Below are 25,299 nucleotides of genomic sequence, written 5' to 3'. Positions count from 1 at the left end.
AGCATGTGACATCACACCACTTCATGGGAGCACGCGTAAACAGAATTTTTCTGCTGTCAGTAGCGAGCCTGGGTGTGAAACGGACACTGAAAGAAAATGAGAGCCCCTTTAAAAATGCTCTCCACAGATGGGGACGAAACGTTAGGTTTTAATGTGACATCTGTCCGACCACGGCATAAAAGTCCACAATGTTTTATTAAAAGAGAAGGGCTCAGCCGGGATTTGAACCCGGGACCTCCTGCACCCAAAGCTGGAATCATACCCTCCCCCTTTTTTTTTGCAATTTGTTCATTGTTGATCGTTGTGTTTGTTCTTTGCGGACGTCGCATGACATCCGTTAAAGTTCGTTTGTTGATCTTTCGACTCAGTTTTTTTTTATTACAGAGGCCAACCAGCTCTCTGACCGAACACGCTGAGCTACCGTGCCGGCTTACCCCTAGACCACTGATCCAGCTGAAGTTTGTAATATGCAGACCTCTACAGCTGTAGCACGCTGTCCAGAGTGGGAGTTTTCCCTTGAGTCATGAAACCATGTGACGTCTCTTGTGAGACCCTGAAGCAGTTTGAGAATATGCGCATTTAATGGCGTGTTTATGAGTATTGAAGCGAGTTGCTTCCGTTTTATGAACAATAATTCGGCGAGTTACTAAGGCGACTTGTTCAGGTGCTGCGAGTTGTTCTGTTATATGTACTCGCTGACTGGACTCCAACCTAGAAGATCACAACAGAGGTCTTCACTTACTTTTCTCATATAATGCTGAAAGACTGAAGAAGCAACTATTTAATGCTATCGTCAGGTCGATGAGGAAGTCATTAAATACAGAACGTAAGCTCGGATATCACAAGGATCAGGAAGGAAATCAATCATATCCTTTTTAAAGGAAACGTCCTCCATTTCCCTGACTTATTTAGAGAGAGCACGGATAACCAAAATAAGAGTTTTCAAACTGTTAGTTGAACTCCCGTCCTCTCTAATCTAAGATTAGTGCCTTACACCTCTCTCGGTCGTAATGTAGAAGATGTAATTACATATATATTACGACCTCCTTTCTCAACTTCTTCTAATGAGGTTTGCCTTAACCTAGAAATACTTTCTTCTTCGTGTTAATGTAATCTCTGGAAATGGTATACATGCTGTGTGCTAAGTAATATTCTGGTGAAAATACATCTCAGGTAGCATAGCTGAAGGATGATGCAGCGGAAGGAAGATGCAGAAAAAAAAGATCAGTTCTTAAGGGCCGTCAGCGAAGAGATCATTAGATATCGGATCTCTTTTACTGGACCAACAAGGTGGGGGTGGGGGTGGGAAGGGGGGGGGGCGGTTGGTAAATATCGGGGTAGTCTTTCGAAAGTTCTGTTGTGCAAGTTATCGAATATCACAGAGTACTGTCTGTGGATTGTATCTGAAACACACAGATTATTTTCCCTCCTTTATCAGATGGACGAAACAAAACACACAGGATTAGCCTGGATATTAATCTGGGGCCTTTTGCACCCAGACAGTTGTCATACCCTTTTTAATTTTTTTATGAAGGTAATCGTAATAGAAAGAAATACACAAGATATCGCATTGTGAAGGTGTAAATAGGATACAATTTGATGCTTTAACTATACAACTATTTGGCACAAATGGGGCACGAACATTAGCGAGTCTGCATATCCGTTCCCCATTGCATTGCCTCGATTCACTTTTTCGTAATATACGTATAGAGATATTGTCGCGTTAAGGGTCCTAGCAAAATAAATAAATAAATCCTAACTACACCTAAACATCCTGCCCACCTAAGTACTTTAAGGTAACTAAAAGCGGCCATCGTTCGAGTGCCAATCCTTAAGGGCGATTGGAATGAGGGATAGGAGATTCAAACAAGCATGAAACGACAACTTTTTTCTCGTATTACATCCTTTCATTAGCCTGAACGCGTGGGTGCATCATACCACGTAAGATGATCACAGATGTATCATAAAATAGGAGTGGCACACCCCAACTGTGGGGGGAAGGAGGTTAAGAAAGAAGCTGTGGAGATGTCCTATGAAAGTTCGCCAGCAATAGTGCAACTGGACAAGCATAGTATGTGCGATCAGAACCAGATACCAGAAGTCGAGGACCACATGTGAACTGTTGTGAAAGAGGTACTCCAAAACCTGTCCTCGAAATGAGATGTGTGTGTGGTGTTTTACAAGGGGGTAATATAGAGTCTGGGGTAACCAACATTGGCAGAGTGCGCAGGTAACAGCCCACAGCGCATTGGATGAGGATCCAAATGCCCCTTTCAGGGAGCATGTAAGACGATGCTCGTCCGTTTCGTCAAGTTGTCAGTCAGAGCAAAGTGGCGATGACGCTAGTCCTATATGATAAAGTCGACAATTGGTCAGGAAATTACAGTGACACTGACATACCAGAGTGCATGCACATTTGATGGTAGAAAGGGTGCATAGATGCATCCCCAAACCGTCCGCTAGTTAATGTCTGGGTGCTGTACCTCCATGGGGTTGTGAAGGGAGGACAGTGTAAATAGAGGATAAAAGTCCTTCACACAGAAAGGGAGGGTGACCAGGAGATTGTTCCGAACGTAGTTGAATTCGACAAAAAAGTTATGATAGGGTACAATAACAAGAAGATGTGTGCTATATCGATCAGTAGTTGAGCTGGTCAGAGGATATCCAAGAGACTGCATGTTAAAGATATGGATGACCCCAGGCAGTGCTACAGCATAGTATGCACAAAGAGTGCCAAGTCAAAGGCTGCCTCTTAACATGTGCAGTGTGAGAGTGTTGCAATGGACCTTGAAAGGGCCCCATGCTGACAAAAAATACCTAAACGGTGATTGACGTTGGAGACCAATGAGTAACGACATTGGGAGGATTTGGCAAATAAGTACCACTTTAGCGGCACATACGTGCTGAGATCGGACACACGGTGTAGTTGGTTCCATCTGTGGTGGACGAAGCGGTGAACATGGTGCTCTATGTACTGTAAAGAGCGGCTGCAAGCCAATGCCACGGTACAGTGTGTGAGGCCCATAAAGTCAATCCCTAAGTAATGAATAGTGTGTAATATCAACAGGGAGCGTATCCAGCACCGCAACTTCAAGTCCACGTCCGATGTGCATCATCATCAACTTGTGTATATTAAGGATGCTACGCAAACTATGTCTATACTGCTGGATCGAGTCGATTGTGTCACTGAGTTCTGGTGTGGAGTAGGCGAGAGTTAGAGCGTCTTCATAGGCACTGAAGCGGTAGGTATTATCGAGTAAGATGAGACCCTGCAGGCGAGCTGTAAGATGGCAGTATACAGTAGCTGGGACATAGGATATCCTTGATGCAGAGGGTGGCGTACAGAAATCAGTACAAGTCTCCAATTGACTTAGACCGTGGAGGCAGCAGGAAGAAGCAACTGATGGGTCGTGTCTACAGAGATTTGCGGAAACCCCTTACGTGTAGTGACCATGAGGAGGAATTGATATCTAACGTGACTCAAGGTACTTACAAAATCAATAGACACCAGTGCTGCACTGAGCTGACAGACCATGACATTCCTCCAAAGCCGCCTGAAGGGCAGCTCCACAACCACGTGCAGTCTGTTCTGGTGAAAGTACCATAGGTAAGACCGTATGTATGTGCACTGCTAAGAGGCGCATGTAGATTTTATAAACCGCATTTATTAAGGTAAGGGTGCGGCATGCGGTGACATTTGTCCCTCCTCATGGCTTAGGTACCAGCAAAAGAACGCCGGTGACAAATTTGGGTGGTACCAGTAAGGATGGCGTAAACAGTTCCCAAAGCAACCCTGTCCAGTGAGGGAGCAAGCAATAAGGTGGTCAAAGCTCGGTAGAACTCCAGTGGGAGACCACCTAGTGCCGGCGACTTGTTTTTGCCCCCTTGTCGGTTTCATCACCTCGTCTGAGGTGATTGCAAACATCATAGGTGTTGACTCTGCAATGGTGAGGGTTCGTTCAGGAGCGGAACGGAGGTCATTAGGAATTGTGTGCCGAGTATCATCAGAGGTGCTGTGGGCAGAAACAAAGAGTCGACAACGATGACCAGATGCAGCGAGGACCATGGACAGTGATTCGTTGTGTAGAAGATCCTGTTATCGCAAATGTACCATGACGCCAACAGTTTATCTTGTTGGAAGGTGAGGAGAGGGGCTTTAATAGGCTGGTGCTCCCCATGGACATTAAGTGACGGGGGGAATGCGTTGAGATCGCGAAGGATGATGTAGTGAAAGTTGGTGGTGTCCCGATGTTACACCACTGCTTCCTTGCCACATTGCATGAAGACCTTTACAACTGCAGATTTCACGCACTTAATCACCAGTGCACCGTGGATGCATGCTACGGTAGATGCTTTTCGCAGGACGCCTATGTAGTGGCAATACGACGTCGTCAGTGCTGTGGTTACTAAGTAGGAAAGGTTAAGGTTGCAGAACCCTTTGCTGCGCCAGACAGTCTGAGGTGGTATAGTGTGCAGATGATGGCAGGACCATTTTTCTGGGAGACGTCATTTCCAAGGTAGACAGAGACATAAAACTGCTCGAGTCTGCTCTCAGAATGTGCTGTATAACCGGAGACGTCGGTATGATCCTTCTCTCAAACATCAACGAGATGAAAGTCCACGACCAACGTATGTGGCGTCGGACATGGCAAATAACCATCTAGTCCTTTGAATGGAGGACTCAGTTGAAACTGGTGTCTACAACAAAGCTAACATAGTGTCCAGAAATCAGTGAGAAACGTCGTATGCGAAGAACGTGGATCACTGCCGACAGTTTGTGGAGCCACACAGGGTGTAGATATTGACGTTTTGGCGCACTGCCGATCATGTTGATGTTTAATATAGCAAACTTCAGATCCGTCTCAATGACGGTATCCTAGACGGGACGTTACACGATAATCCGCATTACTTCCTACAAATGTTAAGTGGGCTCTTCAAAAGTTCATTACATTCATAAGGCAAAGAATTAATTAAAGCTACCGTCTAGGAGTAATCACATTTGTTTATTAAGACGGAATAACTGTTTAGTGACTTCTCTGGAAGTGTTCGAAACTTTGTCCCTTTCCACTGCAGTGAACAACAACACAACGATTGAACCAGATAGCGCTGTAGGTAAAAAATGAGATACGAGTAGGAGCATCCAGAAGCTAATGCACTGTCAGATTTTGTACTACGGATCGTCACACTGCAGAAACTCACGTTTGGACCATATGCCGGGTTCTGAAAATCTCAGTGAGACCCCATCCGTCATCAGATCGATGGTACAGCTTTTACAAGCTGAAGATGACAAGACAAAAGAGAAAGGTTGTAAAATGTAGCCGGCCGGAGTGGCCGAGCGGTTCTAGGCGCAGGTTCGAATCCTGCCTCGGGCGTAGATGTGTGTGATGTCCTTATGTTAGTTAGGTTTAAGTAGTTCTAAGTTCTAGGGAACTGATGACCTCAGATGTTAAGTCCCGTAGTGCTCAGAGCCGTTTGTACCATTTTTTTGTAAAATGTAAACTTTCACGCCCGGAAATGACACAATTAATAAAATATTCCAAGCTATTATGCCGTGGTCGGAACGATTTCACATTAAAACTCTCCGCTCCCATCTGCGGAGGGCATTTTCAAGGGGGATCGAACCTTCTTTGAGTGTCTGAAACTGAATGACATTTGGATCCCGGTGCTGAAAGGAGTGTGTAAGAGTCTTCCACCACGGGGTGGACAACGGCCTATTGCGCCCGGACATTCAAGCATGTGCCGTCCCACCACATCATGGGAGCACGCGTGAACGGAATTTTGCTGCTGTCAGTAGCGGGTCTGGGTGAAACAGACACTCAAAGAAGTTACGATCCCTTTTGAATATGTCCTCCACAGATGCGGACGAAACGTTAAGTTTCAATGTGATATCTGTCCGACCACGGCATAATAGTAAAGAATGTTTTATTAAAAGAGAAGGGCTCAGCCGGGATTTGAACCCGGGACCTCCTGCACCCAAAGCAGGAATCATACCCCTAGACCACTGAGCCAGCTGAGGTAGAAACATGCAGGCGTTTACAGCTGTAGCACGCTGTCCAGAGTGGAAGTTTGTCTTTGAGTCACGAAAACTTCTGACGTCTCTTGAGGGACCCTGTGGCATTCTGAGAGCATGCGCTAATAATGGTGTGCTTTTGGATGTTGAGCCGAGTTGTTGTTTCTGTTTTATGCATAATATTTCCGCGAGAGGCCCAATCGACTTGTCCTGGTGCAGCCGGCCGCGGAAGCCGAGCGGTTCTAGGCGCTTCAGTCCGAAACCGCGCGACTGCTACGGTCGCAGGTTCAAATCCTGCCTCGGGCATGGATGTGTGTGATGTCCTTAGGTTAGTTAGGTTTAAGTAGGTCTACGTTCTAGGGGACTGATGACCTCCGATGTTAAGTCCCGTAGTGCTCAGAGCCATTTTTGTCCCGCGCTGCGACGAACTGTGTTGTTATGTGTACTCTTTGACAGGACTCCAGCCTGAGAGATTACAAGAGAGTTCTTCGTTTGCGTTCACTACGCTGAAGGAAGCCATATTGGGCTATCGTCAGACCGATGACGAAGGCATTAAAGACAGAACATATGCTCGGATAGCACATGGATCAGGAAGAAAATGAGCATATCGTTTTCAAAAGAAACATCCCGCCATTCCCCTGACTTATTTATGAAAGCACGAGAGCAAAATAGGAGTTTCCGAACTGATCTTCTCCAATATGAATTCAGTGCGTTGCATACCGCGCTCGGTCGTAACGCTGAAAATTTAATCGGATGTGTACTACTATCTCCTTTGTCAACTTCTTCTAGTGGGGTTTGCCGTAAACCTGAAAATACTTTCTTCCTTGTGTAAATGTAATTCCTGGAAATGATATACGTGCTACGTACTAACTAATATTCTGATGAAAATACACTTCGAGTGGAATACCTGAAAGATGAAGTTATTGTGGCAGCGAAAGAGTCGTGGATGGATTATTAGATATCGTGCTGGGTGGAGATTGAGGGGGAGGGTGGGTTAGGTAATATCGGGCATAGACTTCCTTCAGAAAGATCCCGAAACTGCTCTTTATTAGTTTCTGCGAACCACTGAAAAAAATTCTTTTTGGGGTTTATTTATAAAATGATTTATATAACTCTCAAATTCTTGCTTATGAAATCTTAAACATGTTATATTTATAGTGTAGTTTATATACCGTCTTTTGCAATAGTCTAATTTAGGCCACACGTGTTTCGTTTAATTGCCGAGCATCTTCAGTGGCCACTGTAACAATGAGGTTTTTCTCACAAATCTGTCTGCCAAGATTGTAAACAGTTCTCGTGTTTTACATTATTACTGCTAAACAATATTCAGTTACAATTATTACTCACTATTTTTGTGCTTTCTACTTCATTGCAAATGTTCTTCCACACATACGGTAGGTGCTCCATTTTTAGAACACAGCATTTCACTGACAATAGGGACTCTTTTCGTTCCATTGAGACATTTGTGGACACATGTCGGCACAATTGTACACGCGGTTTGCAAGACAACAGCCATCTGCACGAACAGTTCGACGACGTTTGCAGCAGCACGAACTGTCAGCTCGGGGACCATGGCTGCGGTTACCCTTGACGCTGCATCATAGACAGGAGCGCCTGCGATAGTGTACTCAACGACGAATCTGGGTGCATGAATGGCAAAACGTCATTTTTTCGGATGAATCCACGTTCTGTTTACAGCATCATGATGATCGCATCCGTGTTTGGCGACATCGCGGTGAACGCACGTTGGAAGCGTGTATTCGTCATCGCCGTAGTGGGGTATCACCTGACGTGATGGTATGGGGTGCCATTGGTTACACGTCTCCGTCATTCTTGTTCGCATTGACGGCACTTTGAACAGTGGACGTTACATTTCAGATGTGTTACGACCCGTTGCTCTACCCTTCATTCGATCCCTGCGAAACCCTATATTTCAGCAGGATAGTGCACGACCGCATGTTGCAGGTCCTGTACGGGCCGTTCTGGATACAGAAAATGTTCGACTGCTGCTCTGGCCAGCACATTCTCCAGATCTCTCACCAATTGAAAACGTCTGGTCAATGGTGGCCGAGCAAATGGCTCGTCACAATACGCCAGTCACTACTCTTGATGAACTTTGGTATCGTGTTGAAGCTGCATGGGCAGCTGTATCTGTACACGACATCCAAGTTCTGTTGGACTCAATGCCCAGGCGTATCAAGGCCGTTATTACGGCCAGAGGTGGTTGTTCTGGGTACTGATTTCTCAGGATCTATGCACCCAAATTGCGTGAAAATGTAGTCACATGTCAGTTCTAGTACAATATATTTGTCCAATGAATACCCGTTTACCATCTGCATTTCTTCTTGGTGTAGCAATTTCAATGGCCAGTAATGTACATGTTATGAAATGGCATAGGTACTTCATGTGGTTTGTATACGGCACTCATAGATTATTTACCTCCGTCATCAGATGGTTGACACAAAGGACTAAACACGAGGCCTCAGCCGGGGTTTGAACCCAGGACCTCCTGCACCCAAAGCAGGAATCATACCCCCTTTTTCCCCTTAATTTCATTTTGCTGTTCGGCACTGTTCTCTGCATTAGGTCGGGGCAGACGTCACATGACATCCTTTGAAATTCATTGTTGATCCTTTCACTTAGTTTTTTTTTCTTACAGAGGGCAGCCAGCTCGTTGACCGAACACCCAACGTGCTGGCTGCCCCCAGACCACAGAGCCAACTAAAACTAGAAACATGCAGACTTCCACAGCTGTAGCGCGCTTACCAGAGTGAAAGTGTGTCTTTCAGTTACTGGTGACGAATTCATCTCGTCTCTCTTTTATGTCCATAACGTATGTTTCAACACAATGCACACGCACTGAATGTAGAAGACCCGGTAGGGGGGGGGGGGGGCGGGGGGGGGGAGGAGGTTGGAGATCCACGTCCGGCCGTTCTGACATAGTTTCCCCGTTGTTTCCATAAAATGATTATTAGAAATATATGTCGTGTATGTTCTTTCGGACATGTCCGATAGCAGAGACAACATTTGGATCCTGCGTCCACTACGAATCAAGACACAGGAGAATTAAAGGCATTAGCTGCCAGTCGGCATTGATTTAAATTAATGGGGCAAACTGAAAATTTATGGCGGACCAGGATTCATCCCGGGTCTTCTGCTTAACAGGCAGTTGCTCTGCCATTATGCCATCCGGACACAGTTGTCACAACAGTCAAAATGGTGTCTGTTCTTTCGGACATGTCCGAAGGAAGAACACCACATATATATAATGAAGGCGATGGCGGTCAATGATCCCTTCAGTACAGATGCACACCAATCTCGAACTTATACGGGAATCGGCGAGAAGCGTGATGAGGCTAATGAGCAGGGATACCGCGTCAGTAGTGTGAGGTATAAGCTGAGGTTTTGGGTCTGTCGGGAGGCGTGCTAGGGTAGTCCGTGCGGGTGTGGTGACCACAGTGCCCGGATGGCATAGGGGTCACCGCAACTGCCTAATAATCAAGAGACTCGGGCTCGAATCGTGGTCTGGCACAAATTTTCAACTTGGTTCATTGATACTCGTATAAATCAATGACCACTGGCAGCTGATCTCTTCAATATTCTGTGTCTTGATTATTAGAGTTTCAAGACTGATCCCTCGAAAAATAGAGGGCTGATTTCCTTTCCTATTCGATTTTGCAATCAAAGAAAGTACGCCATTTGTTGTGCGATACCGTTTTTGTACGCATCAACCATGCGACATATTTCTTGATGGTGCACAGTTGTGACCTGCAATCAGTACCTATTTGTCGCACGATTCTCCTGAACATACAGTATACGTGCATTCCTTCGCGATTGTCCAAGCACGGGGTTGGGTTGGGTTGTGTTGTTTCTGGGAGAAGACCAGACAGCGAGGTCATCGGTCTCATTGGATTAGGGAAGGACGGGGAAGGAAGTCGGCCGTGCCCTTTCAAAGGAACCATCCCGGCATTTGCCTAGAGCGATTTAGGGAAATCACGGAAAACCTAAATCAGGATGGCCGGACGCGGAATTGAACCGTCGTCCTCCAAGCACGGCTGGTCGACTACATTCATTTATCCTTCACTCTGATTAAATGACCAACATGCCTCGTCTACCCAAGTGATCTCTTTCAAAATCTAAAATTGTTGAAAAAGCTGTGGAATGCTCCTTCGATGCGTATAGCTTCCTTATTTTTTCCCCCTTCAGATGATGACAGTGAAACGGCTATTTTGATAATTTATTCCCTTGATTTATTTTGTAAAATTTCTTATCCAGCTGTTGGATCGTCTGAGAAAGCAAATATTACAGAAAATCGTTGGAAAATCCAAAGGTTGAAAAATTTAATGCAGTGGTTCCAAACATTTCTGAGTCCATTACCCCTTGAGTGCAGTCAGATATTAGCTAGTACCCTTCCTCTCTCTCCCGCACCATCTTCAACATCAGCGCATAACTTAATCTGACAATGAATAAGAATTTTGTTTAAACAGTTTTATTTTTAAAATGACGAAAGACACATTATAGTACTAATGAGTCAGTGGGACATTTAGTGCTGCTTATTTCTAACTGCCTTTCTTTATAGAACGACGGAGCCGTTCTCAGCGCATCGCGGGTGCTACCTACAATTCCTTCTCAGAAAAGGAAACTAACTATCCATAGTAAGAGCAGATACTTGTTGCACATCACGCTCCCTCTGCAGCACCCCTCTCTCTAGCGACACCCGCTTCAACCACACGGTGCACCCTCATTTAAAATCAGTCAATTTAAAGAAATTTAGGTTAAAATCAACAGTCGAGATCGCAGTAATATTTTTATTAAGCGGTTTCGGCTTATATGAAAGCCATCTTCAGAATTTTTGGCCCCCGATGGATGGTGCTGGCGGCTCCTCGGTTTTCTCGTGATGCCACGATCGTACACAGTGAACAACTCGGAGAAGGTATTTTCATGAGGCAAGTATATGTCTCAGTTTTAGTGTCATACATACGTGGTACAAAGAACAAAGTATGTGTGTATAAGGTGGACTATGTGAGGAAGATGTCGTTCATACATTCGTTTCACAACCTCCACCTCATTGTGCCACGCATTAATGCTATTATTTGAAGAAAAAAGCTATAGGTAATTTATGTGACCAGTCTTATTGTCATATAAAATGGTGATAATAGTTTTGACTTTTTAAAAATAATTTAGTTTCGTGACCGAAACACAATTGAACCCTTTTTCTTAACCCCTTAGAAAACGTCATTTTGCCCCCCAGAGGTAACTAGCCAAGCATGGGAACCGCTGTATCTGATGGTTGGTAAAGGTAACCAAACAGTCTTCTTTTGCCTTTATCCCGTACCTGCACCGGATTGGCATGGTTCTTGTTGGATTTGGCATTGTTAATGTCAGGACGGCCAAATGCCCCTCCTGTCGCCACCGCCTCCAATCCACCGAGGACGGAGTTAGTATACCCCAGCTGTCTGCGAGTAGTGTTATCCATGTGGAAGTGTGCAAACTTTTTCTAAGACTGTTTTTTCAAATTTTTGTCGTCCTAGCTCTACTTATTATGTTCACATTTCGATAAAATTATTTGTATCAGTTTTGATAGTGAGAATATTTTATAGCTTTTCTGTAATATTGTGGGGAAATTGGAGAAGTTTACTTTCGAGTGAGCATGGTACCCGGTAATTAATGAATACGAATATTTTGCTGCAACCTTCAAGCTCTCTTATCAGCGCTCCATAAAGTACTCTACATGAAATGTGACCTCGTGGGTCGCTGTAGCAAAGACATAAATTATAATACTGAAGTAAGTATCACACTGCACAAACCACTTTTGGAAAGATCTGTTCCTCGTAGACCGAACGCAGCTACTTAGAATCGCTAACTGCGTGTTAATTGTTGCGCAGGGCTCACAAGGACGCTATAAATAAGTTGTTTCCAGAGACGAAACCCTTTTAATTTTAGCAGAGTATAAGTTTTGTTAATCAAATGTCATCAGGTAAAACTGAATCAACGCGCACACTTCGACGTCTTGCATCACTTGCATGTCATGTATCCTAAGTGAAACAGTTCACATACTAGAGGTGCTGACTGTAAGGAGTACATATAAAGCGTGTTGTGTTTTTGAGGTTCGTTACGATGAAAGCGAGAAACAAAGTGAGGCAGTTCGGTGTCAGTACGTAGCCTACACCTCTCACATACCATGAAGGGGGTGGGCTGCTTTATCCCCAACAACAGACGATTATCAATATTGTCATTTTCCGTCACTCCACGAGACACCATGCAGATCTGGCATGTGACCCAAAAAACTGTCACAAGGTTTGATTACGAGGAAATTTACCTCCTTTAACCCCTTCTACGCCACTGTACCCCTTCTCTAACCCACCCCTCTGCCCACCCTCTCCTTAATATGTTAATTAGTTGTTAAACACGGTTGTACCATTTCGAGACTAAAATAAAACTTTGGTACACACCGGAGAACTTCGTCCAGCAAAAGTGAAAAGATTTCGGTGTGTGAGGAAAGGATGATGTGCACATTCTTTATGGCAAGTGGCCACTTCAGTATCTTTGTTACCTACGAAACCAAGAAAGTACTTCAGGCTGGTATTTTCGAGTGCACCTGCCCAGATTCTTCGAATGCATCATGCAGAAACGTCCAAAATACGTTCTGCTTCAGATCACATCATGACGACGCACCACGTAATCACAGTGTCCCGCGAAGGGACCCATCTGATGTCGCCTGTCGTCTCTGTGTACAATGCATACCCTACCTGAGGGACATCTCAAAAAACAGCAGACCGCGAAGCTTTCGCCAAGTGGTTTGAACGGATACAGCGATTCACAGAAAATCAGCTAGAGAATTTTGAAACGGTGCATATGGATTAATTTCGAAAGATGATAATTACGATACAGTTTCAAAATTGTCAGCACCCCTCGCACACGTAAGAATCCCGGTCCTCTAGTATTTCCCACCATATTTCCCACATTGTTAAAAAGTAAATCCTTGTGCTAAATTTCTTCGTTACAATTTCAAGTGCCGTAGGAATACATATAGCAGACCGTGTATTAGTTTCAGAAAACAGGATAAGAGTTTCCCTTCTAGCAAATATGAATGGCACAGTATGTACAGGGAAAATATAAGAGGCCAAAAGAGAAGGGCTCAGCCGGAATTTGAACCCGGGACCTCCTGCACCCAAAGCAGGAATCATACCCCTAGACCACTGAGCCAGCTGAGAAGAAGAAATTTCAGGTTTCACATCTGTAGCTCGCTTTCAGTGGTGAGAGTGTCCTTGAGTCACGGCAACACCTCATCACTGTCGCACGTTCCTCAAGCAAGTTGGTAAACAAGAAACTTACCAGCAAAGAGAATGTGAGCAAGCACGTCAGTTCGCAGGTTTTATCCATGTTGCGAATCTATTCTCCGTTAAACCTCTATAAACTTTGCTCTAAGAATAGGTTATTCATTTGTTCATTTGTATACGTCCTCCTCTGTCGATTCCTGTGGTCAGTGTCCCCCTGTTACACCTTAAAAAAAAGGAACTAAGTTACGTGGCTAATTCAACTTATCAGTTCTTAGAAAATTCAGCTGTAAAAGATCCTGTAGGACTAGTGTCGATTTGTATTTCTGAAAAGATAAAGTTACCATGACAGAAATAGAATGTAAAACTTGAAATATAACACATGATGTAAGTTTACTAATGCGTCTTGCAAAATACAAGGGTAGTTTCGGAAATAATTGATTTAATTTCGTATTTGTTTACATATATTTTAATTTTTTAATATTTCTTTGCAGTCCTTTGAGTAACACGGAGACAATATTTATCATCGACATTCACAGTATGGGAAGCTGCACTGTTCCATCCACGATACGTCTGTACACCTTGTGAAATGCTGCGGTAACGGCTACGGGAAGTTCAACTAGAGGAGAAAAATGAGATCAACATATCAATTGTTTCGTCGCTGAACAAGGAAACCGAAGTGTTATGGACTGTAAGCCACATGAGGTGACATTTCTCAACCATAAACGCAGAGTTTTGCGCGAAGTTTCTGGTACGTGACCGAAACAGTTCATCAGGTTTGATTCCATGGGAATAATTGTGCCTCACGACCATATTGTAATCCAGGACAGAAAGATCAGCATCGGTCATAATAGTGTATCATTTGTATTTTACTGCAGATCTAGATTCCAGCTAACAGCGCAGCTATCATGTTATTCTTATTACAAACGTTACCTTAACCCACTTTATACATATGGATAATAAAAATAGAGGGCGTTAGCCATCGTGGATAGCTGTGTAAATACGTAAACAGCAGCCTCAGTCTGGTGCTTGCCCATGTAAAACTTATATTGTAATATGTGTCGTTATAAATATGCTGAGCTTACATGACCATATAACGGTATGTGTTTGTGCAGTTGTCATTTTGTACAACTGTGACACGGTTCTTGGGTGGAATGCTTTTTGAAATGTCTGATTCCTGTGTTATTTTTGTATTTACAGCACTGACGATAACTGCTCTGTTAGGTGAAATGTAAATCTGCAATAAAATACCTCTCACCACGGACAACGCAGTGGCCGACAGCCTTTACTTAACGAACAAGAGCAGCGGTGTTTGCGTGGGGTTGTCAGTGCTAGCAGACAAGCAACGCTGCGTGAAATAACAGCTACAACCAACATAGGACGTACGACGAATGAATCCGTTAGGACAGTGCGGCGAAATTTTCCGTGAATGAGCTACAGCAGCAGACGACCGACGTGAGTGCCTTGGCTGACAGCATAAGACCGCCTGTAGCGCCTCTTCCGGTCCTGTGATCATATCGGTTGTAATGGAAAATCGTGGCCTGGTCAGATGAGTCCCGGTTTCATTTGGTGAGAGCTGGTGTTAGTATTCGAGTGTGGCGCGGACCCCACGAAACCAGTCACTCTGCAAGCTGGTGATGTCTCTATAATGGTGTGGGCCAGAGCTTACATGGAATGGGTGCTCTGGTCGAATTCAACCGATCGCTGACTGCAAATGGCTATCGTTGGCTACTTTGTGACCATCTGCAGCCATTCAAGGACCTCATGTTCCCAAACAACGACAGAATTTTTATGGATGTCAATACACCATGCCACTGGGCCACAATTGTTCGCGTTTGGTTTGAAGAATATCCTGGACAATTCGAACGAATCATTTGGCCACCCCGATCGCCTGACATGAATCCCTTTGAAGATTTATGGGACATTATTGAGAAATTAGTTCGTGCACAAAATCCTGCAACGGCAACAATTTCGAAATTATGAACGGCTGTAGAGGCTGCATGGCTCAATATTTCTGCAGGGGACTTCCAGCGACCTGTTGAGTCCATGCCACGTCGAGTAGCTGTTATACGCAGGGCAAAAGGAGGTCCGACATGATGTTAGGAGGTATCCCACGACTTTTTTCACTTCAGTGTATGCACGATATTCAACGACGAATTATCGCTTTAGCAAGGCTGTAATTTCCAGACATTTCTGCAACAGTTCTGCAGTTCAGCATGCCATGATCCACCGCTCAGCAGGATTTCTCACGTTTAAGTCATTTTTCAGATTTCGGAATACTGACGTTAGTCAGATCCCTGTCATGTGAGAAATTTCCTCTCACGAGGAGCCTATTCTTGAGCACCTGTCGCAACTTTCACTCTTCTTCCATCTTTATTTTCGGCCTTTGTGGTGATGGATCATCATTTATGCGCACACATCACTAAGAGGTTGATAAGGCGACAAAAAATTGACTGTTAACCGGCCACAATCTTCCTGTCCTTCGCCGAAGACTTTTGATGATTTTTTGCCATGTAAAAGTTGGATTTCTTCAGTGGTCACAGTTGTCGAAACCTGGGCAAACGTTATTTAAGAAGACGAGTGCATTACAGATGACACAAAATGTTTTTATCTACAGCGTTCAGTTTCGATTTACTACCATTGCAACTTCCAGTCTACCCTGTAAATTACGATTGAAACGACCCTCGTAGTATATGTCACAGGTTACAGATGTTCATTACAAATACAAATGTTCCAGCCAACGGACTGCTTTCGCTGTCGCAGTAGTGAGATCGCGGTAGGATCATGGGCGGTGTCGTTGGGCATTCATATGTGTTATGCTCCATCAGCCACAAATCTCACTTGGCTTCTCATCCAACACTTTCAGTTCACATTATTTCAGAGAGACCACATCTGCTCCGGTAATTCATATCGTGTGTGACCTGTACGGAACAAAGGTGTCCATTCTGTGTTTGTGCAGCTGGCATATTCCTTCCACTGATATTAAGAAGTGAAATGAACCGATCGAGGTGGCGCTGTGGTTCACATTCCGGACTCGCGTTCGGGATGACGACGTTCAAATCCACTCCGACGATCCAGGTTTAGGTTTCGTGTGGCATGCTTAAATCGCTGGAGGCAAATGCCTGGATGGTTCCCCTGAAAACGGACGACCACCCTCCTTCCCCATCCTAGAAACACTCCGAGTTTATACCCCGTCCCCAACGACCTCCATATCAACGGGATATTAAACCCTGTTCTTTCTTCCTTAAGTGAAATGAGGGTCAGGGAATTTAGAAAATTAAAGATGTGGGAGATATTTAAATTTAAAAGCTAATAGCAAACTATCGCAAACAAACAAGTCCGTAAGGCAATTTTGCAGCCCTTACTTATATAGACTACATTATTCCCCTGAAGATGAGCGGACGAGAGATTTATACACTACTGGCCATTAAAATTGCTGCACCATGAAGATGACATGCTACAGACGCGAAATTTAACCGACAGGAAGATGATGCTGTGATATGCAAATGATTTGCTTTTCAGAGCATTCATACAAGGTTGGCGCCGGTGGCGACACCTACAACGTGCTGACATGAGGAAAGTTTCCAACCGATTTCTCATACACAAACAGCAGTTGACCGGCGTTGCTTGGTGAAACGTTGTTGTGATGCCGCTTGTAAGGAGGAAAAATGCGTACCATCACGTTTCCGACTTTGATAAAGGTCGGATTGTAGCCTATCGCCATTGCGGTTTATCGTATCGCCACATTGCTGCTCGCATTGTTCGAGTTCCAACGACTGTTAGCAGAATATGGAATCGGTGGGTTCAGGAGGGTAACACGGAACGCCGGGCTGGATCCTAACGGCCTCGTATCACTAGCAGTCGAGATGACAGGCATCTTATCCGCATGGCTTCAACGGATCGTGCATCCACGTCTCGATCCCTGAGTCAACAGATGGGGACGTTTGCAAGACAACAACCATCTGCACGAACAGTTGGACGACATTTGCAGCAGCATGGACTATCAGCTCGGAGACCATGGCTGCGGTTACCCTTGACGCTGCTTCACAGACAGGAGCAAGGGAAGTATCCAGGCCTCTCGGACTGAACCAAAGCGACGTTGTTCGCACATGGAGGAGATACAGAGAGACAGGAACTGTCGATGACTAGCCTTGCTCAGACCGCCCAAGGGCTATTACTGCTGTCGATGATCGCTACCTACGGATTATGGCTCGGAGGATCCCTGACAGCAACGCCGCCACGTTGAATAACGCTTTTCGTGCAGCCATAGTTCGTCGTGTTACGACTCAAACTGTGAGCAATAGGCTGCATGATGCGCAACTTCACTTCTGACGTCCATGGTGAGGTCCATCTTTGCAACCACGACACCATGTTGCGCGGTACGGATGCGCCCAACATCATGCCGAATGGACCGCCCAGGACTTTATTACTGCGGATATGTAAATTATTGAATTTCTCTGTCCCAGATAGAACTGGAATGAAATTTTCACTCTGCAGCGAAGTGTACGCTGATATGAAACTTACTGGCAGATTAAAACTGTGTGCCGGACCGAGACTCTAATTCTGGACCTTTGTGCTTCGCGGGCAAGTGCTCTACCGACTAAGCCACCCAAGCACGATTCACGTCCCGCTCTCATAGCTTCAGTTCTGCCAGTATCTCGTCTCCTACCTTCCAAACTTCACAGAAGCGCTCCTGCGGACGGGGCGTGAGTCGTGCTTTGTGTAGCTCAGGAAGCTGCCCTCTGTAATAAAAATTGTGTACTTGGTGACACACAAGATGAATAAAAAAAAAAAAAACTGAGTTAATGAATCAATGACGAACTGAAACGGGTGTCTTGCGACGTCCGCCCCGAGCAGTTGCAACGAACGAAAACGAACAAAATGAGATTAAAAAAAAAAGTCGGTAGAGTACTTGCCCGCGAAAGGCAAAGGTCCCGAGTTCGAGTCTCGGTCCGGCACACAGTTTTAATCTGCCAGGAAGTTTCAGATACAACTGGCATTAGAGCATTTTGTTGTTGTTTGTGTTTAGTGTCGTTACCAAGCCTGGTAGGGTATATAAAAGGCGTGAAAAGCTCCAGCCGTTGAGTGACCACTGTGAAGAATACGAAGATGCCATGTACTCGTGTGAGACAGCGTTGTCAGCACCTGAAAGAGTTTGAAAGGGATCTCATTGTGGGTCACCATTTAGGCGGCTGGTCGTGTCCTCCAAATACCCAGATTTGTGGGGCATTTGGATACGATAGGGGTCTGATGTAGGATTGCATGGTAACATGAAGGCAGACATAATCGCCGTCAAGTTTGCGTACGACCACTTCTGACGACCAGAATGGAGGATCGCCGTATTGTGCACCAAGCACATCGCAACCACTCCACATCACGATTGTCGTTCGAGATCAAGTACTGCACTCCCTGTAACATTCTGTGTCGTCCCACACAATTGTTGGAAGACCAGCAGCAGCCGGGCTGTATAATTACAATCCGATGCGTAGTCTGCCGTTAACAGCACGACACAGACCGCTGCGTCTGAAGTGGTGCCGTGACCAGTAAGTGGGGACTGGTGGTGAATTGCGACGCGATGTGTTCGACGATGAATCGTCGGGATGTATGGCAGCGACTTGAGGAGAAGTCCCATTGTTACAGTGTTTTGGTACGTCAAGGAAATCCTGTGTCCTCGTGTGGTGCCTCTCATGTGAAAGTATTATGGTGTCATTTTTTAAGAAGACAGTGCTCGTCCACAAATGACTCATGTCTCTACAAAGTGTCTGCTCGGTGTTGAGGTATTCCTTTGACCAGCAACTTCCCCATATCTATCCACTGTAAACACGTCTGGGACCAGCTTGAACGTCAACTGCGCCACAGTGCCAGTACCCCAACATTTGTAGGCCAGCCTGCCTCAGGAGCGGATATAACAACTTGCACACTCTTCTCACCAGAAGAGGTGCAGCGTCATACTGATAATTGGGCTCATACTGCCAAGTTTTGTAAATTTGACTGTGTTTTGTAATCACTGAAATAAAATATTCTCTCAGCCTGTGAAGTTTCATTACGTTTCCTCCTCCCCTTCCGGACTTTCCAGTTTTTTTTTTCAGTCACTGTATGTTAGATCATCTAAGCTCTTCAGTGTACTGGTACTTCAGAAATAATATCGGTTATGGTCTCGATTTGTGAGTACACTGTTTTAATACCGGCACTGTACATGCAACTACTGAAATGTGTGTTTTCGTCATGATCAGCTACAGGCAGACGTAGAGTGGACTCCGAACCACGCTGCAGCTTAGCGCATTTCACGTACGTGGTGGTGATGTCCGGTTTGGGGGCGCTAAACTGCGCATTCGTCAGCGCCCGTGCAATGTCCCAATTTGTGCACGGGCCAATTTTTACGCAATACAATCTAGCCACTGACACGAATGATGAGGATGATGATGAGGAGGAGGAGGAGGAGGACAACACAAACACCCAGTCCCCGGGCAAAGAAAATCCACAACCCGGCCAGGAATCGAACCCGGGACCCCATGAGCCAGAGACAGCAACGCTAGCCACTAGACCACGAGCTGCGGACATTTCACGTACGTGAATCATTGTTACAGGTGTAAACGTGGTAACAGAAAAGTTCTAGGACTGATTGTGGATCGAATGCCAAACATTAGGGTTTGTTGTCTGTTAACTGCATCCATAGCCACCCGACCGCACCTTGGTGCTGACGAGACGTTCAGACTGTGGGCTGGCCGCTGTGGCCGAGCGGTTTTAGGCGCTTCAGTCCCGAGCCGCGCTGCTGCTACGGTCGCAGGTTCGAATCCTGCTTCGGGCATGAATGTGTGAGATGTCCTTAGGCTAATTAAGTTAAGTAGTTCTAAGTCTAGGGGACTGATGACCTCATATGTTAAGCCCATAGTGCTTAGAGCCATTTGAACCATTTTTTCAAACTGTGGTGTCATCTGAAAAGCGAAGTGCCAATGCAAGGTTGGTTACCACGTGACGGAACCACTAGGGAACGTAGTCGCTGCCAGAAGTGACGAGAAATGAGAGAAGATGGCGTAGACACACCCTGAAGAGTTTCTATGTGTCACCGCATTAGCTTGTTTACGTACGTCTGTGAGCAGTAACGCTCAGCCGAATCAGCAATCATCGCCGAAGACGACAGCATCGTCTCTATACTGAGTCGGGAGTGCCAGAATAGTATTAGACAGAGATCTGCATAAATGTTCATCGCCGGTTGTATTCTGCGAGACGAGACTAGTGTCTCGTTCTGTACTAAATGATACATTAATGTTTAGCGACTGTAATAAATACTCATGACCTTCCTGTGGATTGTAACCAAGTTGATTATTTCGTCTTGTTCATGTTGTAATAAAGTGATCTAATAGTTCACGTGCTATAGTATCATCTCGGCGTCTCCGGGAGTAAAGCTAAGAACCAATCACTGATACCGATGAGTGTTATTTCGTCTGGTACATTACAAACAGCAACACTTGGTATCGTGCTTGCATCAGTCCTCCACAATTGTATGAGATGGAATCATTTCATCTGTTGCAAACTGAATGTCAGATAAACTGCTATGGAGCAACACTTGCTTGATGTACTGTCTGCGTCTAAGAAGTGTTTAGAGCCGTATAAATATTCCAAATGACCTGAAAACAGCACCGATTAAATGTCCTATTGACGTCATTTCTTATGCCCAAACATACAAATTATGAATTTCTTCATAGTTTTTCCATGTCTATTTTCTTTGGTGTACATGGTGACACACAAGATGAAGTATAATAAGTACGTTAGTTGACCTTGAGTGACTGCCGCATTCCCGGCACACTCACGTGGATATACATGGACTGTCCTGCCTTTTAAGTGTAGCGCCCGCCACAACTGGCAGCGGGCCTAATTAAGAGCCGATACGTTATGGCTGACGCGCTGGTCACGAGCCGTTGCTAATGACCAGCTGGCCATCACGGGCGATCTCCGTAGACCGTAAACACTGCTTACAGCGGCAGCAGGGAGACAATCCGCTTACAAACACGCCTCTCTGGTCGATGTCACTCGTTCACTTAACCTGTAGCCTTCACAAACTTGGTCAGTGAATCAGATAATCCGTAGTATCTTTGCTGCCAACCAGTTAATGTGAATTTATCTTTTGAATTTATCTTTAATTAAATCAGTCACTTACCGAAGCTTTTTCTGCTCAAATGGTGACTGATGCTTATTAAAAAACCTACAGATTGTTTCACGTTTTCTCAATTAGAGGCGCTCCTCTTACGAGATACCTTCTACTTAATTTCAGCGCTGTAAACCAGAAATATTATTTGCAATAGTCTTCAATATCCTCATATCGACGCATGATCACTAAAACTGGTAACAAAATTCGCTATTATTTCGCCCAGTGGGTTGAAATAAGACTATAAATTCTCAAAAAGAAACTGCATGTAGCCATAAAAGCATTTTTTTCGCCCTACCTCTCATATAGATCGTGAATTGTTTATCTAGTACAATAGTCGACAAACTTATGAAGCTCGTGAGCCCCTGTATCATTTTTAAATTCTAGTGTGAGCTTCCAAAAGAAACTAAGGCAGACATAAGAACTTAAAAAAAATTTACATTTGTTTATTGCCTACAAACTTTCATTTTTAGAAAGTATGAAGTGAATTTTAATATAAAAAAGGAATTGAAATTCAGTTGTATATAAGAAAGAAGCTGAAGTGCAGTTTGTAATAGATTACAAATGTGAGAATTATTATTAACTTTAATGAGAAGATGTCAAGCATCAAAGTGTTCCATCAGTCATTCTGTTTCTGTACTTACTACTTATAAATTCCATACCGGAAAAAGAAACCTCTCACAAATATGTAAAGCTGAACATTGCCTTCACTTTGAGACCAACCTTGACCAAAATTGTATATTTTTCTTTAGGAACAAGAGGCCACATACTTTCAGAGCTTGAAGAAAGCGGTTTTAAAGATAAACCATTTTAAAAATCAGTTACTTCCATCTCCACTGCAGTAGTGTTTCTTGAAAAATTAAAATGCTCTATGACACGAGTAGAGAACTCTTCAGCATCAATTTCTGTAAAAGCAATTTGACAAACTATACAACAACTGAAATACTTTTGATATATTGGAAGCGTTTTTTGATTAACTTCCCAAATCCGAAAGAATTTCAAAGTATTTTTTGTTGTTCTAAGGAGATGTTGGAAGACCCATGCTTGCCTGGGGTCTGTTTCAAATAGGAAAACTGTTTGTATTCAATTCGCATGAGATTTTTTCCCACAGTTCCACCTTTTTGAGAATGAAGCAACATTTTAATTTCTTGCACCAATATATGTATTCTCTTCTTGCAGCTGCAAGTAAAGGATAATTAACTTTTATGTGATGTCTGCGAGAGAAGCAAAATCCTGCATTCAAACTGGATCTTCTAGTTCACAGAATGATTCGCCTCGTTCTTCCAAAAATTTTGCTAAGGCAGGGAGCAGCTCTTTAAAATGTTGTAAAACTCTGCCTCTGCTAAGCCAACGAACTTCCGTACGAAGCAATAGATCACTATAGTGACATCTGTCAGTGGCCTGAACAAACGTCTCTTGAGTTGCATATGCTCTAATTTTGTTTACAAGACTATGAATCCCTTCTCTCCGCCTCCGCAGTGCTCCATCAGTTGCTAAGTCCACCAACTTCTTTACAGGAATATTTGAGTTGAGAAGCTATTTAACTGATAAAAATCTGCCCTGTCTTGTAGTGCGTCATGTTAGTTGTATAATCTTTACCAGCGTGTCTTATTTCAAAATTATTCTATGCAATTCTTGCACACAGGGCCAACTGAGCTTTGTCAATATCGGTCGGTTCGTCAAGCTGTAGGGAAAAAATTGCTACAGCGATTAAAGTCAGTTTTGAGTTGTGAAGTAACGTCAGAATCGGAACTCATAGCCGACCGGAGTGGCCGTGCGGTTCTAGGCACTACAGTCTGGAAGAGAGCGACCGCTACGGTCGCAGGTTCGAATCCTGCCTCGGGCATGGATGTGTGTGATGTCCTTAGGGTAGCTAGGTTTAAGTAGTTCTAAGTTCTAGGCGACTGATGACCTTAGAAGTTGCATAGTGCTCAGAGCCATTTTTTTTCGGAACTCATAACCCCAGTCCTCCTCATTACTTTATTTGAAAAAAGCTGTACAGATTTAATAGCAGACATCACCTCACTTTTAGTTTAGAAACAACCAAATAATGAATCTGCAGCTTCTAAAACGCAGTATTCATTAATTCGCTGTCTTCATTCCGTGCAATAATTTTTCAAACTTTGGAAAACGCCTCAGTTGCGGATTAATTCTTGTCTGATGATTTTTTTAAAAGCTGATTACTGAGCATAAAGTTTGGAATTTGGCGCCTTGCATTTCTTTCCGTAGAGCAGAATCCAGTGGCAAATCCTTTTCAATGCCTGGGCGAAGGTTTTGAAGTGATGTTCGAAGTTCACTTTCGTCCCAACTGATACACTTACATAACACTATAAAAGCACGCATTTGCCCTTCACCAGGGTAAAGAAGTTAGGATCCCCCTTCTCAATGAACGTGGTAAGTTTTTTATTTTTGCGTGAACACGCCATCATTAGAACGAAACTAGCGTAGTGTCAATGCGTAAATCAAACCATTTACGTTAGCAAATGCCTGATAGACACACGAAAACTGTAACATACACAACGTCATACGTATGAAATGAAGTATGAGGCCGACAATGTAGTATTCATGACTGACAATTGCCGTTGCGCGGACAAACAAGCAGTCATCATCAGGGCGGCCCCAGCTCAGTGGAGCAATTCAGGTTAGCGAGCCTAAGTGTTACCACGAGCTGTGGAAAATGTCCCCACGAGCTACTAGTAGCTCGCGATCGACGGTTTGGCGATCACTGATGTAGTATAGTACAGTGCTGTTCTACAAAATTACTTACGCTAAAATTACTTTTGTATTTCATTGCATTTTGCTGCGTTAATTGAAAGACCACAAAATTATTCATTCTGTGATATCCTGGTGTAAAACCATGCAGACGTTCGGCTTCTGTCACAAAATAAAAGCAATAGCATGCGTCAGAACACTATAAAGCCAAGCAAAGGATGAACACGTTCTGGAGTTGTAGAAACGAGCGTATCAAAACAGTCATGGGATCAGGCTGGCATCACACACATTTAAAGGTAAGCTTTTTACATCTACATACACAGATACGTCGCAAGCCACCATACGGTCCATGGTGGAGGACCCCTATACCGCTGCTATTATTTCCTTAACTGTTTCACTCAGAAATAGAACGAGGAAAAAATAACAGGCTATAGGCAATCATACCTGATTTATCTTATCTTCTGGGTCCTTACGCGAGGCGTATCTTGGTGACAGTTGGATCGTTTTGCAGTAAGTCGCAAACGACAGTTTTCTAAACTTTCTCAGTAGTGTTTCGCGAAAAGAACGTCTCCTTCCCTCCATGGAACCCCACTTTAGCTCATGGCACAATTCCGTAATATTTGCGTATAACAAACCTAGCAGCACGCATGAGCTGCTTCGATGTGTTCCTTTAATCTGACCTGGTGAGAGTCCCAAACACTCGAACAGTACACAACAGTGAGTCGTACAAATGTTCTGTACGCGTTCTCCTTAATAGACGAGCTGCGCTTTTCCAGAATTCTTCCAGTAAACCGCAGTAGTACCCTTTGCCTTCCCTACAACCGACCTTAGGGGCTCGTTAAATTTTGCGACTTGCAACATTGTTATGCCTAGATATTTAATTGAAGTGACCGTGTCAAACTTTCAGTGCAGTCCAACAGCATTCATTCATAGACAGGTATAGTGTCAGACACAATGCATTGCATCGATGAATATGCTATACAGGGTGAGTCACCTAACATTACCGCTGGATATATTTCGTAAACCACATCAAATACTGACGAATCGATTCCACAGACCGAACGTGAGGAGAGGGGCTAGTGTAATTGGTTAATACAAACCATAAAAAAATGCACGGAAGTATGTTTTTTAACACAAACCTACGTTTTTTTAAA

At 44.2% G+C, this 25,299-nt stretch overlaps 1 protein-coding gene and 2 non-coding genes across 3 annotated transcripts in view; all 3 read right to left on the bottom strand.

Annotated features, from left to right (window-relative positions):
- Positions 1-25,299, bottom strand: part of LOC126090494 (uncharacterized) — a 687,867-nt gene that overhangs the window by 558,463 nt on the left and 104,105 nt on the right. The window lies entirely within an intron of this gene.
- Trnap-ugg (transfer RNA proline (anticodon UGG)) lies at positions 5,937-6,008 on the bottom strand. The gene has a single exon. It is a non-coding gene; the product is annotated as a tRNA-Pro (tRNA).
- Positions 13,145-13,216, bottom strand: Trnap-ugg (transfer RNA proline (anticodon UGG)). Its single transcript has one exon. It is a non-coding gene; the product is annotated as a tRNA-Pro (tRNA).

This window comes from Schistocerca cancellata, chromosome 1 (genome assembly GCF_023864275.1).
Source record: "Schistocerca cancellata isolate TAMUIC-IGC-003103 chromosome 1, iqSchCanc2.1, whole genome shotgun sequence".
Classification (NCBI taxonomy): domain Eukaryota; kingdom Metazoa; phylum Arthropoda; class Insecta; order Orthoptera; family Acrididae; genus Schistocerca; species Schistocerca cancellata.
The sequence above is the reverse complement of the archived record's forward strand: the minus strand, read 5'-3'. Positions and strand labels throughout refer to the sequence as shown.